The following is a 20,720-nucleotide window of genomic DNA, read 5'->3' as shown; positions in this document are numbered from 1 at the left end:
GTCCAAACTTAGTTTTAGCTCAAAATATGGACCATACTGGGGTACCTCCCTCACAAACCTTCAAAATAGTTGTTTAATGCAGTTTAAGGTCTGTTCGAAGATCCTTAGAAATTTTTACGGAAAGTATTCCTTGTGTTTAGAGCGATATTATGTTTTTTGTGGGAAAGTCCATATATCTTGAAAAAAAGCCTAAAATTATACTGTGACGAACTGAAATGACTTTTAAAAGATGAAACTCAATATAATTTTAAAATATTGGAAATAATACGCAATAAATAAAATATAAACATTGACCTTAATAATCTTGATTTTATTAACATTCGAAAAGTTCGAGCAAAACATAAAAATACGACACATTTTTTTGTCCAATAGGCATTTACTAATTTGTAGCAAGGCACCAGTTTCAAATAAGCACAACGACGACACTGCGGATGAACAGAAATTATATCATAAAAAATGGTTGATATAGATTTTTTTGCGTGATTTTGTAATTGTTATGATTTTTAAAATAGTTTATTACAAAAACGTCTTAAAGAATATATACAAAAATTTAAAACTACAAAGATTAAGCAACAATTTTATATTTTATTCTTGAATTGCTCTTATCAAAACTTTTAAAAACAAAAGATCGCAAGAATGTTTTTCTAGATGTAGTTTATGAGCCAAAGTATTGGACGTAATATGCTACAAACGTTCAATAAATACAAATGAACGCACAGAGGGGAAACATATGCCTAAAGTTGCTCAAAACTCAAAATATGAAAATAGATTTTATGAAAAAAATTTTGATAAACGGCAACCAGACTCTTTTCTACATTTGCTATAACCATCCTCGACTTTGTAAGATTAACCAATCCAATGCAGCAGTCGATTGAACTCAGCCATACTGAAAACAAAAAGTAATTTTTCGAAAACTAAGAAATTAGGTGAACATTAAAATGACATTATTTTCGCGAAAATTTATATTTTCAAGATTTATTGTTTTTGTACAGTCTCCGAATAAGATTAGCATTTAAAATTTTCAGATTGATTTTACATCTTTGCTCTTTAATAATGGTGATACATATCCTCTTTATGACAATTTTTTATGATAATTTTTAATATTACTACAATTTCAATAGTGAAAAAGTCTATTTCCCCGTCGTTTCCCGACCATAGTTTCTTCTAATGTTTTATTCGCTTGAGTCTCAAATATCAGATTCAATCATAAAAAATTGCGCATATTTGCGCCATTTCGAAAAAATCTAATTTTTCTCAACTAAAATATGAAATATTTTTATATGGAATTGCAAGGTTTACTCACACTAAATTTTGTTCCGCAGTATAACCGGCACTCTTATTTATCAGACTAAACCAACACCTATCAAATATGTTTGCATTATTCCGAAACATTCACGGCTTTTCTCATGTAAATTGAGAAAAATTTAATTTAAGTAAGTTTCAAAAAATAAAATTTGGAATGAAATATATGCATATGAGACTATATATACATCTGTTTTTTTAGGCTAGTTCAGGTTGAATGTGTAAAATTTCAGTGATTTTGGTGCATTTTTATCTCACATCAGATGCGAATATATATGGAAGCTGCATCCAAATCTGGACCGATTTTCATTATTTTCTATAGGATTAATCCTTGTACATAAGTTATGCTTTGTGCAAAATTTTATATCAATCCGACTATAAATGAGCTTACTAGGGCTTTTGATTAAATTTTAACACAAATTTCCCCTCTATGGAACGTATTGTTCTGAACTCAGTAACACTCACAGTCAGCCTAAAATTACGATTAAACGCTTAAACAACGCCTTAAAACTTAACAGCAACTAACAAAAAGCCTAACTTTTTCACTATTTTTATATTTTTAAATATATTGTACAATAAATACACCAATGTAGTTAAATAATTCTCTGTAATACTTCCTCCAACTACTTTACATATTTCTTGAAAATGTAAAACAGTTTAAAATTTTACTCAAAACTTAAAAAATGTGTAACATAAGCTAATATCCTAAAGGAACGAAAATCATTTCCGGGCCCCCCCCCTGACTACGTCGGTGCTCTCAGTAGGTTGAGAGCTGTTTCTCTTGTTTGTACAAAATGCTAGTTTTACACTTGTGAATTATATTTTTTACTCTGGGCTTAAGGCGAGAAATGTAAAATTCTGTTTGGGTAAATCTGCACATAAGATTACATTCTGCATGTCCCAGAAAGCTGTGTAAGTGGAGAAGATAGAAATGACATAGTCTAGAATTACCCGGAAGTATAATGGGATGGCGTTATTTCTATGGAAGATTCGAATCAGAGAGTCTTCCGTTTATTCTCATGATTTTGTCGGTGTCCAAAAATGGGTTTAGTGCACATAGATTGCTTTTGTCAGAGATTGGTTTTGAATGCAATAAAGATTCATATTCGAGTTGATGATATTTTCCTTGGGCAAGAGTAATTAATCTTGATTTAACAAATTGAACTTCAGACAACATTAAATCTGTTGTTCGAAGTCTCGGAGTGTTTCTGGCTTTTTGAAGGGAGTTATTGAAAAATCGAAAGACATATGATAGCACTCGCAGGGCTCGAGTATAATCAGAAAATCGTAATAAAATGTCGTCTTCTTGAGTTATTGTGTGAAATGTTTCAATTTTCGCAGTTTCAATGGAAACCACTAGTGGGTTTTTCTTGGTCCAAAAAGATTCTGATCTGGTTAACCAGGAGGGTCCAAACCACCATAATGAGTTACTTGCTAGATCTTGAGTATTGAATCCTCGGGTGCCTAAATCGGCAGGGTTTTCGCAAGTGGAAACGTATTTCCATGTTGCCTTTGGAACCAATTCCATAATTTGAGAAGTACGATTTGCAACATACGTTTCCCATGTCATGGGAGGTTTTGAGAGCCAGCCAAGAAAAATTGATGAGTCAGACCACAATGTTATTAAAGTATAATTCAATTCAAAAGTGTTAATAACGTAGTTAATTAACTTGGCGAGAAGAAGTGCACCATTTAGTTCTAGTTTTGGAAGAGAGACAACCTTTAAGGGAGCCACTTTACTCTTAGCAGTAAGGAGATTAGAGAATGTTGTAGAGTTTGAGGTTTGAGAGCGAATATATACACATGCACAATATGCTGATTTTGATGCATCACAAAAGCAGTGTATTTCAATTTTGCTTGTGGGAACGTATTGTATCCATTTGGGAATTGTGATGGTTTTAATGTGAGCTATGTCGGAAATAAATTTGTTCCATTCTTGTAAACAGTCGAGGGCCTTGCAACCAAAGTTGTTACATTAACATTTTTGCTTTTATAATTATGGGAGTTATCCAACCGGCTGGGTCAAATAACTTAATGGGAATCGGAGAATAAGAAAATGTATATTCTAGGGCATTCCATTTAATACCCAGAGTTTTTGTTGAACTTTTTTCGGTAAATTTCAAGAGATCTAAATCATACACGTCCTCGGGTGGCAAATGAGAAAGTAATTTAGAGTTATTAGCTACGAACTTTTTGAGTAGGAATCCAGCGGATTTTAGAACTTATATTAACTGCTTTTGAGAGTTGATGGTTTCATTGATTGAAAATCCACCAGTGAGTATGTCGTCAACATAGGTCTCATTGCGTAATATTTTCGCAACATTTGGGAATGAGTTTTCGGCATCGTTTGCGAGTTGCAAAAGAGCTCTTATGGCCAAAAAATGTCACCAAAGGTGACAGTATTCAATTCATAATCTTTTATCGGGCTTTCTGAGTCTTTTTGGAACAATATGTCTTTACCGAAGACGAAACATGCATGTCACATAGTGGTGGGTGTATGGGTTCGAATCGTCGGCTTTCCTTTTTCACTTGCATAATAGATCATAAAGCTCGATTAAAAATTTAAAAATTAATCTTAAAAAATGATCTTCGCCTAAAAAGGCAAAAATTTTCAAATAAATAAAATCAGCTGAGCCAGGCTGGGGTTTGAACACACGTCCTTGAAAAACACAGGAAAAAAGTGTTGTCACGGCGTGTTAGCGTTCAGAGCCAAACTCATAACTTTCAAAGGCAGCGCTAAGCGTTTGTCATGAAAGCACAACTAAATGGTAAAATCCTCATTGTTGTTGTAAAATACAAAACAAAAATGCATTTGAAAGAAGAAAAGTTCGAGGACATCGAAGCCGCTCCACATCCGATATGTCTGAAGAGTCTTTACCGAAGACGAAACATGCATGTCACATAGTGGTGGGTGTGTGGGTCGTAATCGTCGGCTTTCCTTTTTCACTTGCATAATAGATCATAAAGCTCGATTAAAAATTAAAAAACTCTTTGATATTGTCTATCATCGGGATGTATCTTAATCTGCCGATACATTTTTTGTATGTCTCCACAGTACATGTATTTGTACTTTCTCCAATTGAGAATTGTTGATATGAGATCTGTTTGGAGGGCGGGACCTGTGTAGAGTACGTCATTTAGCGAATAGCCAGACTTTGACTTTCGAGAAGCATTGAATACTACTCTTACTTTCGTCGATTTGTGATCAGGGCGCACAACGGCGTGATGTGGGAGGTAAAACGAGAAGTATTTACCTTGATCACATATTTCTTTGGATGACGTTAGAGATAGATATTCTTTTAAGACTGTATTGTATTCGTGCTGGAGGTTTGGGTCTTTAGCTAAAGATTTTTCTAGTCGCATTTTTACTATTGGAATGTGTACTGTTCTTACCATGAGATGCGTACTCATTGGGTTGGTCTAAATGCAAAAGCGTATGGTTCCATTTTCTACAACTAAGACAACTACTTTTACATTTACTTTTAAAGTGATTATCAGAGAGGCAATTATTACACAACTTGTGTTTGAATGCAAAATAAATGTTATGATCATTGCTACATAACGGGCATGGAGAATTAAGGTTTTCTTGGGACGTATATGTTTGAGTTTTATAGGAAGGTTGAGTAGAAGAGAAAGAAGGGATGTTATGTGATTTCGTGGACTTTATACTCGATATTCTTTCAACCACCTCAATACGATTTAATAAGAATTCATCCATTTGGGACCAGCTGGGAAGCACCCGATGAGAATGTAAGGATTGTTCCCACTGAGAAATTGTTTCTTTGGGTAGCTTAGTGGATATCAAATAGATTAAAATGGGATCCCAACTATCAGTTTTTACATTAAGAAATTTTAAAGTGCAGAGACAATCATTCACTGTTGAATGTATTTTTTGCAACGACGAGCTATTTTCTGTCATATTGAATAATATCTTTAGTTGATTGTCTACAAGCACTCGCTTGTTCTCGTATCGAGCCTTCAGTGCACTCCATGCCAGGTCAAAGTCTTCGTCACAAAGAGGGTATCTTTTCACAATTGCTCCTGCGCTACGCTTTTTTTTATTTTGCAAGCACTAGAGTTTTTGCGCAGGAGTGAGTTGTGGGTGTGTTGCGTAAACAGCCGTGAACAGGTCACGAAAAGATGGCCATTCTTCGTAGCTGCCCGTGAATACCTCAGTGTCGCATGGGGGGACTTTAATGGACATGTTAGATTTGTCACAAACTTGAGTATTGAGGGAATTATTGGGGTCTCTACTATTTTCAGCAATTTTTAAAACATCTGCAATTTGGGATCTCGTCTCATAATACGCTTCAGAGGCAACGATGAAGTTAAGTTTGGCATTATTTTTCAAGTCTTTTGTGTTATCTGATTCGGGGGATAACAACAGATTTTCATAATCCACTTGTAGTTTTTTGTATCTACATTCCGAAGCTTCTAATTTTATTTTCAATACAAAATCAGTTTGATCTGTAACGTCCGTTACTCCGAACGCAGTGCAAAAGTTGATCACATGATCTTAATTTGTATGAGTTGTTTGAGAGAGAAAGAAAGAAAGAACAAATTTGTTTATTCGAGAGACGCCGAGAACGGTCAACTTGTTGAATCTGAGTTTCAACGAACAAGGAATCTCCTTGTTTTCAAAGAGTTGACAGATGTATATCGTTGACGTTGACTGAAAAGCTAAACGGCTGAGATAAGTGAATCGGTCCCAGTTAAATAAGAAAACAGATTTGTCGAGTTAATTTGTTTTGTACGTATACCTATGAAGCTAACTGTAAATTAGCTATAAGTTGAACGCCGCCAATGGTTATAGACGCTTCGGATGATGTGTATAGCACTATTTGTTTATAATCTTGTATCAATAACAAGAACCATTGTAGTGAATGTAAACACGTTGAGCAAAGTATTCTGCGTTAGGCTGTTGGTAAATTTTTGAGTGTAACTTTCCGATTTATGAGGATTAATCTTGTAACCCTTGAAAAAGTTGTTATAGACACTATTCCTATAGTGTACAACTTATGGTTAATTGTAAACCTTATGAATAGAATAGGACAATTTGGCTGTATACACTTCGAGCAAATGGACACTATGGATACTCTGAGCAAGTGTATAATAGAGTTGTATAAATTTAGGTTATTTATAAACCTTGTATTAATGTCAATAGAAGAAACGGCTATGTACACTCTTAGCAAGTGTATATCTTTAGGTTATTTATAAACCTTTTAAAAACGATAGAAGAAATGGCTTTAGACACTCTGAGCAGTTTTAGTTTCTTTGTAAATGTTTTCAATACAAAATTAAAAAAAAAACACAATAATCGGTGCAAAGGGTTAACGGTTTTTTGGTGTGTAAATTGTGTCAATCCAAAAATATTCGAGAAAAATTACTGTTGCGTACAAATGTTGGTAATTTGTAAGCGTATGTTGAATTGTTGATTTAATAAAGTTCACGTTTGCAGATTATTTGTACCTTCCAACAATTTGACAGAAAGATTATTGAAATTTTTTATTCTTGTATTCGCTTTTGCTTTGGTATTGCGGTAAAAAAGTTTTAAATTTAAGAGAAATGGTGTGAAAAAGTATTGAGCTATTGATATATTATATACTAGCAAAATGCCCGATACTTCGTATGCGGAAAGGATATAAAAAACAAATAAACAATATATATGTAATATGGAAATAACAAACACTGAAAATTTGGTCGCACTAATACCAATTTTAATCAATATTTATTTTTATCTTAGTACTGTACGTACCCCTTAAGTTCGATTTTCAAAAAGATCAGCCGTATCTCACCCTTACACATTAACAGCGAGATCAACGTTGCACACCAATACACACCCTAACTCCAAAAAATAAAAATTCCAGCACTGTCCCTACACCCAAAAACAAATTGAGTACCATTAAGTAATTTTCGTATACTTATGGTACGTATTTCGACGACATATCTCAGCCAAACACGGACATTAATACAAAATAATTACAGTAAATTCCATAATAATTACAGTAATTCCAAATCTCAAGATTCCAGCTGTATCCGTTCGTCCAATTCCAAATTGTACCAAACTTAGTATCAAGTCGAACTCTTCGTACCCATAAGTAAGATTTTCCAAAACTACCTCAATCCTTCACTTTAGTAGTAATCTTACTTCCAAATTTCAGGATTCAAACTCTATCCGTTAAACCAAATTAAAATTGTACTAAATTTAGAACAATTTAGAATTTTCGTATCAATTTTCAAAACTTCCTCAACGCAACAGGATTACAATAATCATACTTTCAAATTGCAGGACTCCACCGCTATCCGTTCACCTACATACAAATTGTATTAAATTTAGTACCATAAGTTTGCTTTTTCAAAACAACCTGAATCCTACTCTTCGACTGTAATCGTAATTCCAAATTTCAGGATTCCAGCTCTATTAATTCACCCGAATCCAAATTGTATCAAATTTAGTACCATTTCTTTCCCAAACAAAAATTTCAGGATTCCAGCTCTACCCGTTCACCCAAATCCATATTGTATCATATTTAGTACCATTTAGTACTTCTCGTACCCATACGTACGACTTTTCAAAATTTCCTCAATACTACACTCCTACAGTAATCTTAATTACTAATTCCAACACTATCCGTTTACTAAAATTCAAATTGTACCAAATTTAGTGCTTTCTGTACCCATAAGTACAAATTTCCAAAACTACCTCAATTCTACTGTCCGGCAGTAATCTTAGTTCCGTTCATCCAAATCCAAATTGTACCAAATTTAGTACCATTTAGTACTTTTCGTACCCAAAGGTACGAATTTCCAAAACTATCTCAATCCTACACCCCTACAGTAATCTTAATTCAAAACTTTAGGATTCCAACTCTATCCGTTCACCCAAATCCAAATTTATTACTGCTCGTAATCATAAATACGAACTTCCAAAACCATATCCTTATTTCAACGCCATTTCCCAACCTTGATTCCCATACCAAATTTGAAGATTCTAGCTTTATCCATTAAAAATATGCAATTGGTACCAAATTTAGAAACTTTTAGTACTTTTCGTACACTTATAGGTCGAGTTTCTAAATACCCTTTGGTACATCTTCCTACTCTCCATCAATGACCACACGTTCAAAATTTCAGAATTCTAGCTCTTCGCGTTTGCCTAATACAATGGATTCCATATTTAGTACACTTTAGCACTTTTCGTACCTTTCTACGACGAATTTCCAAAAACCCCTTTACATAAAAACAAATTGTACCAAATTCTGTACAATTCGATTTTCCAAAACAACCTTAATCCTTCACTTCAACAGTAACCATAATTCCAAATAACAGGATTCCAGCGCTATCCGTGCACTCAAATCCAAGTTGTACCATTTGGTACATTTCGTACCCATAAGTACGAATTTCAAAAACTACTTCCATCTCAATCTTATACTCCAACAGCAGTCTGACCGAATTCCAGGATTCCAGCTCTATCCGTTCTCCCAAATCCAAATTGTACCAAAGGTAGTACCACTTAGTAATTTTCGTACCCTTACTACCTCAGTCCTACACTCCAATAGTTATCCTAATTTCAAATTTCAGGACTCAAACACTATCCGTCACCCAAATCCAAATTCTACCTCTATAGCCTACCGCGAACGGGTTGCAAATTCTAACTCTTTCCGTTTACTAAAATTCATACTTTAAATTAAAATAAATAAAATTAAAATACTTAAAATTCAGGATTCCAGTTCTATCCGTTCACCCAAATCCAAATTGTAATAAATTTAGTACCATTTAGTACTTTTCGTACACATAAATACGAATTTCCAAAATTTCCCCAATCCTATGCTCCAACAATAATCTCAATTTCAAATTTCAGGATTCCAGCTCTGTCCGTTCACTCGAATCCCTATTGTACCAAATGTAGTACTTTTCGAACACATAAGTACGAATTTCCAAAACCACCCTCATATCTCAGTCCTACACTTCACAGTAATCTTAATTCCAAATTTCAGGTTTCCAGCTACATACGTTCACCCAAATCCAAATTGTACTAAATTTAGTACCATTTAGTACTTTTCGTACCCATAAGTACGAATTTTCAAAACTACCTCAATTCTACACCCCACCAGTAATCTCAATTCCAAATTTCGAGATTCCAACTATATCCGTTCACCCAAATCCCCATTGTCCCAAATTTAGTACCATTTAGTACTTTTCATTCACATAAGTAAGAATTTCCAAAACTTTCCCAGTCCTACACTCCAACAGTAATATCAATTCCAAATTTCAGGAATCCAGCTCTATCCGTTCACCCAAATCCAAATTGTACTAAATTTAGTACCATTTAGTACTTTTCGTACACTCAAGTTTCCAAAAACCATTTGGTGCATCTTTCTTACTCTTCATCAGTGATCCTCAGTCCAAATTTAAGGAATCAAACTCTATCCGTTCACCCAAATCGAAACTGTACCAAATTTAGTGCTATTTAGTATTTTTCGTACCCTATGTACGAATTTCCAAAACTTCCACATTACTAAACTCCACCAGTAATCTCAGTTCCAAATTTCGAGATTCCAGAGCTATCCGTTCACCCAAATACCCATTATACAAAATTTAGTTCCATTTAGTACTTTCCGTACACATAAGTACGAATTTCCAAAACCACCCTCATATCTCAGTCCTACACTTCACAGTAATCTTAATTCCAAATTTCAGGTTTCCAGCTACATACATACGTTCACCCAAATCCAAATGGTACTAAATTTAGTACCATTTAGTGCTTTTCGTACGCATAAGTACGAATTTTCAAAACTACCTCAATCCTACACCCCACCAGTAATCTCAATTCCAAATTTCGAGATTCCAGCTTTTATCCATTCACCCAAATCCCCATTGTATCAAATTTAGTACTATTTAGTACTTTTCGTACACATTAGCACGAATTTCCAAAATTCCGAATTTCAGGTTTCCAGCTCTTTACGTTCACCCAAATCTAAATTGTACTAAATTTAGTACCATTTCGTACTTTTCGTACACATGATTGGTAATTTTCCAAACCATTTCCTTTTAGAAGCACCACTTCCCAACCTTGATTTCCATACCAAATTCCTATATTCCTGGGGCCTATTATTGATTTCACTAATTATTTAGCGATTTCTTCAAATTACAGATTTTGAAATTGAATAGTTATGACTGTACATCTCCATATACGATAAAATTCTTTATTGCAAATAAATCGTGGTAATATGCACAATTTTATTGCACTTTCATTGATTTGCAAACATTTAGTTATTACCAAAAAGTGAGGTCCATACAGTTTTTAGTTGTTGTTATTTCTGGCCGATTTCTGAATTTATTCCCCTAATGTTGTCTTCAACAGCAACTCATTTGTTCAACAAACCCAACATCATTTATTGAAAGAATTTTTGTTTTAATTTTAAATTGAAAATCAAAATTTTTACAAATGCATCGTTTGTAATCATCTTTTCTAACTGTATTTTAACGAATGAAAATCTTTTGTGCGACACCTGTTATGTGAAAACTAAATCAGTATCGGTTTGTATTTTTCGCGTAATTGATGTTTATACCATAGTCACCAACTGCGACATCTGTTGCAATGGAAGATAACAAATGTCTTGTCTTTCTATTATTTAGTGGTTTACGATAAAATAAGTGCGCCTAGGAGTAAACTACAAAATTTGAAATTATGTGTGATCGTTTACGGTATCATGAAGTTATAGCATTGTTAATTTGACACATGTCTTGCAGAGGGCCAACTAAGTGAATCAGTACGTAATAATAATGAAAAATAAGGATTTTTGTTGTTGTTATTTTTTGTGGTTCCAGGACGAACTTTCTAATACCCGGCCTTATCTCGCACATTTGCATCAACAGTGACCCACTGGTAAAATTTCAAGCTCCTAGCTTTAGCCGTTTTGGCTGGGCGTTGATGAGTCAGTCAGTCAGTCAGTCAATCACTTATCACCAAGCTCATTTATATATATAAGATAGGTGATGTAAAACCGTATTGTAAAAAAAACCCCCAACAACAAAAAAAAAGTTCATAAACTAGCTTCGTACACACTATACCGATTCAATACCAACCTTTGCAGACAGTAGATTGCAGCTAAAAACGCACAAACACAATATGAATCCGAATTGCTCTATTCTTTCTACTTAGTAGAACCTTACCACACTATGTAGGTGTTGCTAAATCATAAAGAATCAGCCATGTAAATAGTAATTTAGTTATGTGCAGCCAATTGATTTCGAGTGTATACACGATTTCCAAGATGATATCCAACTACAGAAACTACGACATTCTAATTTCCATGGTAGTTTCAACGATTAACAATCACTTGAGAATATAATAATGCATATAATGTAAAATTTCTAGAATTATTTTCCACTCTTTGCAGAAAGCCAATTTGAACCAAGTTTTTCAATCAAAAAAGAACATTCTCATGATAAATCGCAGTGTGGATGGATAGGTACTATATGCGTATAATCTGAAGTATATTTTAGTCACTCACTGCACTTTGAAAAAACAGCTTTCGCACCTTATAGACTTCTTTTCCCACAACAAAAAACGCAAATTTATTTGTGAATAATGCGAATCGAAATAGCATAAATTTATTTACAAGATTTATGTTTCCTTGTGAATACCACTGATGATTTGATGTCACAAATGATTTGGCCCAGACATTCCCATGTTTTAGAGCGTGCGTTATTTGTTTCTAAACAATTGCTACAAAATTTTCAAGCTTTTCTCTCTTTCCGTTAAAGGTTTTACTCAGAGATGACTTGGTAATGTATTTGATCACAGAGGCTGTAGTATAACACTTATAACAGCCTTGCTTCAATGTTAGAATTCCACAAAGAAAGTGAATGAAAGCGAAAAGAATTTTTGATGAAATTAAACACCAAGCAACTAAAAGAAACTTGTTGAATACGAACGTGTGGATGGGGGAATTGCAAATTCCAATGGCATGCACTTCACCAAATTCGTAGCGGTAATAAGTTGTTCTTGTCTTCTAGAGGAATGGCAATCTTTCTCTTTGCTCATCTAAATACGTACATACTCATGTATTCAATCTACGTTTTCTTTGGCACCATAGAAAATAACCAAACCCGAATTTGGCGATTTTAGGTTAGAAACACTGTACCTCAATTTTTAGTTATTTTGTTTTACATAGCAAAGTAAAATTATTATCCCGCTTTTAAATATGGTTTTGATTGTTGTAACAACACTAACTACATCTGTTTTCTGCTTTGTTATTATGATTAACTTTTACGCGTTTTTAAACTATTTTTGGGGAAATTAAGCAAGGATTTTTTATGTTTTTTTTTTTTACTTTGCAATCACGGACAGACAAATATTAAATTTTTTTTTTGTTTTCAGTGGGCCATTTTCTGTGCAAATATACCTATTTAGGAATAAAAAAACCACTTCTTATTTAAATCACTCAACGATTTTGCTTATTCCGAGGCGATTTTTTTACATTTAATATCTCCTTTTTATCGATTTACCTCGTGTTCTCCTTTTAAGTGTCAACGCATAACTATTGTAATTGATGTTTTATACATATGCTTTACCTTCTTCCTTGGGAGTTAGATCTTCGTTCGTTGGAGCTTTCTCTCCTTGAATTTACCATCACGAAGGGTTGCTTATAGAAGGCTCGACGGACCATGAACAGGCGGGACAGGCGGGTAAATGCGGTGGCAGGTTTGCGCTGCTGAGTAGTGGAACCTGTTTTAAGACAGCTTTTTGCAGAAGAGAATGTGGACTGTAATTAAAGGAGTATTAAGAAAACAGTCGTCCGTTGACACAAATGACGCAGAAGGTTTATCTTTGTTTAGATAATTTCTCAGCAGTGAGAAATTATTTATTTTTAATTGTCGAAACGCATAGCAATTAGGGAAGAAGAGATCCGTGTTTATTTCAGATATTTATAATTTATTGATGTGGGGTTTTGTTCTTACAGTTTGGATGTTCAAGCCAGAAGGAGTTTATTTTTGGCTTACACCCAGCAAGAAATTTCAGCAAGTACAAATTCATGATTCCATACGGTAGATTACAGTTACTTAAGTAATTGGTAAATACAAATAATTTAAAAAATTCAAAGGTCGATAAAACGGTTTAACTACATAAATATAAACTAGTTTATACACATGGATATTTGGTTTAGATTGTAGTCTTTGCAACAATAGACAGGTACAAGATTATGATTAAGGCTGATATATATCCTTTGAACAATATATTGGTGCCTTTTTGTTTCATAGTATAAAGCATGTATTTTACTACAAGCATTATTGTTCTATTGTTTTCCATCACATTCTCCACTTGTACAGCATTTTCTGACTGAAAATCCTGGTAGAAATAAATAGTTATCTTTAACGAAAGCTTGTGTGGCTATCGATGCCCTCTCATATCAAAAAATATTTAGATACCTCTCTTCCTAACCAGTTTCTAAGCCAAAAACATGTTCTGGCAATTTTAAAATTCGTTTTATACAAAATAGGCATAACTTTTTCCCCATATTTGTGCTCCATAGCTTTGCATTGATCTGCAGACTGCAAGAAACATTTTCCATTTTGCATGTAAGGATATATTTGTTTTCCCAATGAAATATTTTCACGATATATTTACGCAAGTTTTAGATTAGATGTATTGTTTTTACGTTCCAAATGTTTTGTGAATAAATGTCTAGGTGTTAATGTCATACCAAGGTATTGATATTCATTTACAATCCTGAGCAATTCTCCATTGTAAGTCACTTTTCGCTTTCTGCCAATCTGTCGCCTTTTCTGAACACCAGGTTTTCTGACATTTCACTGTATTTTGCCAGATTGTTTTATACTGTGACAATAGGCGTATGTTCATGTTCTCTATGTAAATACCTCGTTCGAGAAACTCATGCAGATCGTTTAGATATAGTGAAAATAATACACTAATACCTCGATTTGCGTTATTGGTTGGTTCCGGCGAACTTCAACGCAATGTGAAACAACGCAAATCGAAACATATGCTTTCAATATATTTGTGTGAAGAATGTTATAATTAGTTTCAAAAAATGTTTTTGGATTTGTTTTCAAGCGAATGTGGTTTTAAGTATTCAAATGCTATGTAAATTATGTTATTATTAGAACATAAACATCAGTCCATTTATGAAAAACTTATCTAAAAATATTAAAAATTCATTCCAAGCTAAAATGGCCTAAGAAGTTTTGTATTGAAAAATGAATTCTAGCGAAATACGACACACTCAACCATTACGCTACGATCGTTTCGCTGGTGGTTTTATTAGCCAGTTCATCAGGCGTATTTAAGTGTTAATGGCTAGAAGACAAAGGCTGATTTTGATAACTTCTATTTATACAACCATTTTTACAAATTTGTAGATATGAAGTATTTTTTGAAGTCTTTTTCTTTATCAAGTCACCCTAGTGTCTTGTCTAGGAATCATGTACAATCGAAGGGGGGTTTCCTTCATGAATTGTAATGCCTTCAGTTTCTGAAGTGTTGTTGATATCATGTCGACATGTTTGTTGATATGATAGATTGGCAGTGGCTTAGAACGCTAAGACCTCGTCAAAATTGTGTTGGAGAGGACCCAGGTGCAAATCTCAGCCGGGGCAGCCGGGCTCTGCTGTGCATTTTATTTATTATTGTCTTTTTAAGACGGATGCCATTATTTATGAAAGGTTTTAATTAATTAATTGAATTAATCGAGCTAACATGGCCTAAGGAGTTTTATATTGAAAAAGAATTCTAGCGAAATACCACACACTCAACCATTACCCTACGATCGTTTCGCTGGTGGTTTTATTAGCCAGCTCATCAGGCGTATTTAATGTTAATGGCTAGAAGACAAAGGCTGATTTTAATACCTTCTATTTATACAACAATTTTTACAAATATTTTAGATATGAAGTATTTTTTGAAGTCTTTTTCTTTATCAAGTCACCCTAGTGTCTTGTCTAGGAATCATTTTCTCAATACATACACATGTACAATCGAAGGGGGGTTTCCTTCATGAATTGTAAGGCCTTCATTAGCATCTTCCATAGCCTTTTTGGCCTTGCCGCTGTGATATTCATCTGGATCGTAGTCTAAAAATATAACAATTGCTTTGGTTATAGTTTGCGTAGCTTCTTATATTTGATTGACATATAAACCTCTTTTTGTGCGGTAACATTATTAGACGCAGGTGATTCTTCCTCTAATGCATGTTTCGAGGCAATGGAAAATAATCGTTGCTAATTGTTTCATTGTGTGACGTTAAGAACTCATGATTATATCATAAGATTAAAAGCCACATGCATACATATGGGCAATATTTCTGAAAATTCAAGGTTTACCCTTTTATAAATCACGAACATACAATGAATTGTTATAATTTAATTCACCTTTTTTGGCCCGATGGCTTTGAATTAATGTTCGGTTGTTAAATAAATAAATAAACAAATTGTAGCTGTATATTATACATATTAAATGGTTTTGGATAAAATGAAATGTTTTTGGACTTGGCATATTACTTTTAAAATATTATTGTGGTTTTTCAAAAAATCATGTATAGGATTGTAGAACTCGCGATTCTGAGTTATTTGATATATGTGTCGTGAATGTAGTCTACACAGCTTCACTGAAATCTGTATCCCAATACCGAAATTTTGTGCGAACATTTTTCTAAAAATCATATTTTCCGGGTTTAATTTTTACAATTGTCATTCGATTTCCTCGTACTTGATTGCAAATTTCAGATTTTAACGTTCCAGATCTAATAAATCATAATTAGTGAAGATTCATCTACTAAAACGCGAGATACAAGAAATTCCAATGTAGGAAATCACCTAAAATTTTTTGAAAATGTCGCACATTTTATCGCGTTTTCTGGGATCGTTTCCACTTCAATGAAAAAAACTGGTACAGCATTTCATATGTTAAGGTAAAAATAAAGAATAATACATACTTTTTAAAAATATACATATAATATCCCACTGAGCGCCGAGATTTTTTTTAAGAAAACTTAAAATTGTATATGAAAATGATATTTTCAAGAATTTCTAAGCATTAAAAAAAAGTGCCATCAGGAGTCAAAAAAGTCGATTTTTGTGAAAAGCTTGGGTTTTAGGCTAATTGCGTGGAAATTTATAGGTCAAATGAAGCTTTATAAACGTGAAATGAAAAAAAAAATCCCACAAACATATTCGAATATATGTAATTTATAATGACGCCTAAGGTAATATGCACATACATTTTTTATTGTTGCATTGCAGGCGAGGCATTCTACGTCATTAAATGTATTAATACAAAACAAAAAATCATTTTCAATTTGAAGATCAGGTTAATGTCGTTTGCGATACTTCAACTATGAATAATCCCGTTTTGGGAGTCTCGAGCAATGTTCCCGACCATATTTTTTCTTCCGTTGCAACTTGTGAAGACTCTGATAAAACAAAGTGGTAAAATCAAAAACAAATGAAACCAGTTGTTTTTTTTTTTTTGCCTTATTAAGGCGAAGGTCATTTTTAGAGTGATATTTGAATTAATTCTCTTTCGAGTTGAGCTATTTAGACCTAATAGGTACATTGAAAAATTAGGAATCCACCGAAGTCCCACACATTCAACCACTATGCTACGTTTCACGGGTGGTTAGACCGATCATCAGGCATATTGAATGGTGTTTTTTAGTGGGTGGACGAAGGCTAAGCTTGGAGACTAGCATTTATATCACAAATCATTCGAAATTTGTATATTCGAATTATTTATTTATTTTTTTTAATGTTAGTCATTTAATTCCAAACCTTTCCTATAGTCCGACTTGGCTGGTAACCCTATTTTTCAATGCTTTATTACAAATACTAAGGCAGCTTTTTTCCACCTTTATTTTATTTGTTCTTCTGTATCAGAAGATTTTGATCATCAATATTTGTCATCGGAATCTTTGACAAGTTGATGGTGGCTTAGAACGCTAAGACGCCTGCAACCGTGTCACTTGGTTGTTGGGGTCCCAGTTTCGAATCCCAGCCTGGCTCATGCTGAAATCATTTTTTTGTTTTGCCTTATTAAGGCGAAGGTCATTTTTAGTTTAGTTTAGTTTTAGATCAGTTTTAGTTGTTATTTCACTCCTAAATAAAATTTCAATTTATGTTTATTCATATACACAAGTTTGTTTCTTTATTTATCATGCATGTAGATCAAATTGGGTGACGTAGGGGATGGAAGATACCAAGCAACGGTCCTGACCGGTTTTAACATGGCAAAGCCCAGGGTTTATCTTGGTCCCTCTTTCATCTCAAGTGGACACTGACCTCCCCGTGGTGTCACCTGGGGAACTGCCTTTAACACCCGTTAAAGGTAGTGAGCTAACATGTGCCGCGCGTTCACCCATAAGAACGTTAAAAACTTGGGTTTGGGCGTCGGGTTAGTAACCCTCCCCTAGAAAAAAACAGCCTACTATGAAAAAACGAAAGAAAAGAAAAACAAACCCCTCTAAAGTTGACGAACCCCGCAAACGTTTTAAGGACCATGATCTGCGAATCTGCACCTGGAATGTTCGCACTCTTTATAGAGAAGGTGCAGTCTTCGCATTGGCAGACGTACTTGAAAAGTACAAGACCGATATTACTGCCATACAGGAAATACGATGGATTGGGAAAGGCGTCACAACAACACCTAAAGGTGACGCACTGTATTATAGCTGCCATGACGTAAAGCATGAGTTTGGTTGTGGATTCGTAGTTAGTCGGAGACTAAAACATCTGGTATCCAGCTTCACCCCAGTGAATGAAAGACTTGCTGCAATTCGAATAAAAGCTAAATTCTTCAACATCAGCTTTATTTGCGCTCATGCTCCCACTGAAGAAAAGGACGAACAGACCAAAGATATATTTTACGAGCGCTTAGAAGAAACATATGACCTTTGCCCTGCCCATGACATTAAAATCATTCTAGGCGACTTTAATGCTAAAATTGGAAAGGAGAATATCTTTGGCCCAACAGTCGGGAAATTCAGTCTCCACAGTGAAACATCTGACAATGGTATGAGGCTGATAGACTTTGCAGCTGCAAAAAACATGGTAATTAGCAGTACCAGATTTAATCATCTCGATATTCATAAGGGCTCCTGGCTGTCTCCAGATCAGAAAACAAGAAACCAAATTGATCATGTTGTGATAGATGGAAGACATTCATCGAGCGTGTTGGATGTACGATCGTTCCGAGGCGCAAACATTGATTCGGACCACTACCTTGTTGCAGCAAAGGTACGCACCCGCTTAAACGTAGCAAACAAAGTACGAACAGACACAACACGAAAGTTAGACATCGGTAAGCTGCAATCACAACAGATAGCCACAGCATATTCCACTCAACTAGCCCAATTGCTTAATCAAAGCACTCCTCATCCCGATAACATATCAGCGCAATGGCAAAGCATTGCCCAATCCATTCAAACAGCCGCAAAATCCATACTTGGATACCAGAGACCTCCACCAAGGAATCCATGGTATGATGAGGAGTGTCGTGCTGCCACCGAAGAGAAAAATGCGGCATATAAGGCTACTTTACAATCCGTAGCAACGCGTAGCGCACGTGAGAGATACAGGGAGAAAAGGAGAGAGGAGAAACGTCTTTTCCGCAGGAAAAAGAGAGAGATGGAAAAGCGGGAGAGTGAAAAAATCGAGATGTACAGGAGCCAGAATGAAGTCCGAAAATTCTACCAAAGAGTCAAGCATCAAACTGATGGCTTTGGTACAGGCACATCCTCCTGTAGAGACCAGCAAGGTAATTTGGTAACTGATACAGATAGTGTACTCAGGATATGGAAGGAACATTTTTCAAATCTGTTGGTATCCAATAGCAGCGAAGACGACGAAGATACCACAGTCCCAATCCCAGAAGATGGTATTGAATGTATACCGCCCAGCCAAGATGAGGTAAAGACAGCAATAAATCGGCTAAAGAATAATAAGGCAGCAGGGGCCGATGGCTTACCAGCCGAACTGTTCAAAACCGGAGGCGACACGCTGATAAGGTGTATTCATCAGCTAGTTAGCACCATCTGGCAGGAAGAACGAGTACCCGACGATTGGAACCTGAGTATCCTGTGCCCCGTCCACAAGAAGGGAGATAAGACTGTATGCTCTAACTATAGGGGAATAAGTCTACTCCCTATTGCCTACAAGATCGTGTCAGGGATATTGTGCGAACGACTAAAGCCTATGGTCAACGAGATAATTGGACCATACCAATGCGGCTTTAGACCTGGCAAGTCCACCATTGACCAGATATTTACCCTGCGGCAAATCCTGGAGAAGACCCAAGAGATGCAGATCGACAGCCTTCGACAGCCCGCTGCGTTCAAAGGTATTCCAAGCCATGTCTGAATTTGGTATTCCCGCAAAACTCATCCGGCTTTGTAAAATGACTTTAATTGACACGAGGTCCTCAGTTAAAATAGGAAAGAACCTCTCCGAAGAGTTTGGTACCAAAAGAGGTTTCAGACAAGGAGACAGCCTTTCGTGTGACCTCTTCAACATCCTGCTAGAAAAGGTTATACGAGAGGCAAACGTCAAAAGAAGTGGCACAATCTACACCAATAGTCACATGTTACTTGCTTATGCTGAAGATATAGACATCATGGGCCGATCAGTAAAAGAAGTAACTGATACCTTTATAAAGGTCGAAGGAGAATCTGCTAAAGTGGGTCTGGCGGTAAACGGTGAGAAGACCAAGTTGATGGTGTCGACGCGCAATGCGTCCATTGAGCTCGGACCGACTGTAGAAGTTGGTTCCTATAATATTGAGGTAGTAAAAGACTTCGTCTACCTCGGCACCTCCGTAAACACAACAAACGACATCAGTTGTGAAATAAAAAGAAGAATTGTATTGGCCAACAGATGCTACTTTGGTTTAAGTAAGCAGTTTAAAAACAAAGCCACATCTCGTCAAACAAAAATAACGCTCTACAAAACACTGATACTACCCGTGCTGATGTATGGCTCCGAAGCCTGGGTACTTGCGCGAGCAGACATGGCAGTGCTTGGTGTGTTTGAGAGAAAAATTCTTCGAAAGATCTACGGACCAATCTGCGTTGACGGTGAATATCGACGTCGCATGAACCACGAGCTGTATCTGCTATATAACGACATCAATATTGTTAAACGTATCGAGATGCAGCGATTGCGTTGGCTAGGCCATATCATAAGAATGAGCGATGATGAACCCGCTAAAAAGGTGTATGAATACATGCCACATGGCATGCACGCAGAATTGGCAGGCCAAGGAATAGATGGCGCAAACAAGTGGATGATGAGATGAAAAGGCGCGGTATTCCAGAGTGCAAAGCAACAAATAGAGAGGAATGGAGATCTCTTCTTAGTTCGGCCTATAGAACAAATGTTCTGTAATGGGCCAGCTAAGTAAGTAA

General features: G+C 35.3%; 1 protein-coding gene and 1 long non-coding RNA gene across 6 annotated transcripts in view; one reads left to right on the top strand and one right to left on the bottom strand.

Moving 5' to 3' along the window:
• The window catches only part of LOC141394323 (uncharacterized), a 204,093-nt gene that overhangs the window by 28,518 nt on the left and 154,855 nt on the right, over positions 1 to 20,720 (bottom strand). The window lies entirely within an intron of this gene.
• b (glutamate decarboxylase-like protein black) overlaps positions 1 to 20,720 on the top strand; it is a 111,788-nt gene that overhangs the window by 20,703 nt on the left and 70,365 nt on the right. The window contains exon 1 of one of the 5 annotated variants that reach the window (XR_012410340.1): positions 1 to 20,720. This exon is cut by the window's left edge and continues 7,029 nt beyond it. The exons of the other annotated variants lie outside the window; for them this stretch is intronic. The gene's annotated coding sequence lies outside the window, so the exon portion shown is untranslated. 5 annotated transcript variants of the gene reach the window in all.

Source organism: Musca autumnalis, unplaced genomic scaffold (assembly GCF_047663935.1).
Source record: "Musca autumnalis isolate F117 unplaced genomic scaffold, ASM4766393v1 scaffold_2, whole genome shotgun sequence".
In the NCBI taxonomy this organism is placed as follows: domain Eukaryota; kingdom Metazoa; phylum Arthropoda; class Insecta; order Diptera; family Muscidae; genus Musca; species Musca autumnalis.
The sequence above is the reverse complement of the archived record's forward strand: the minus strand, read 5'-3'. Positions and strand labels throughout refer to the sequence as shown.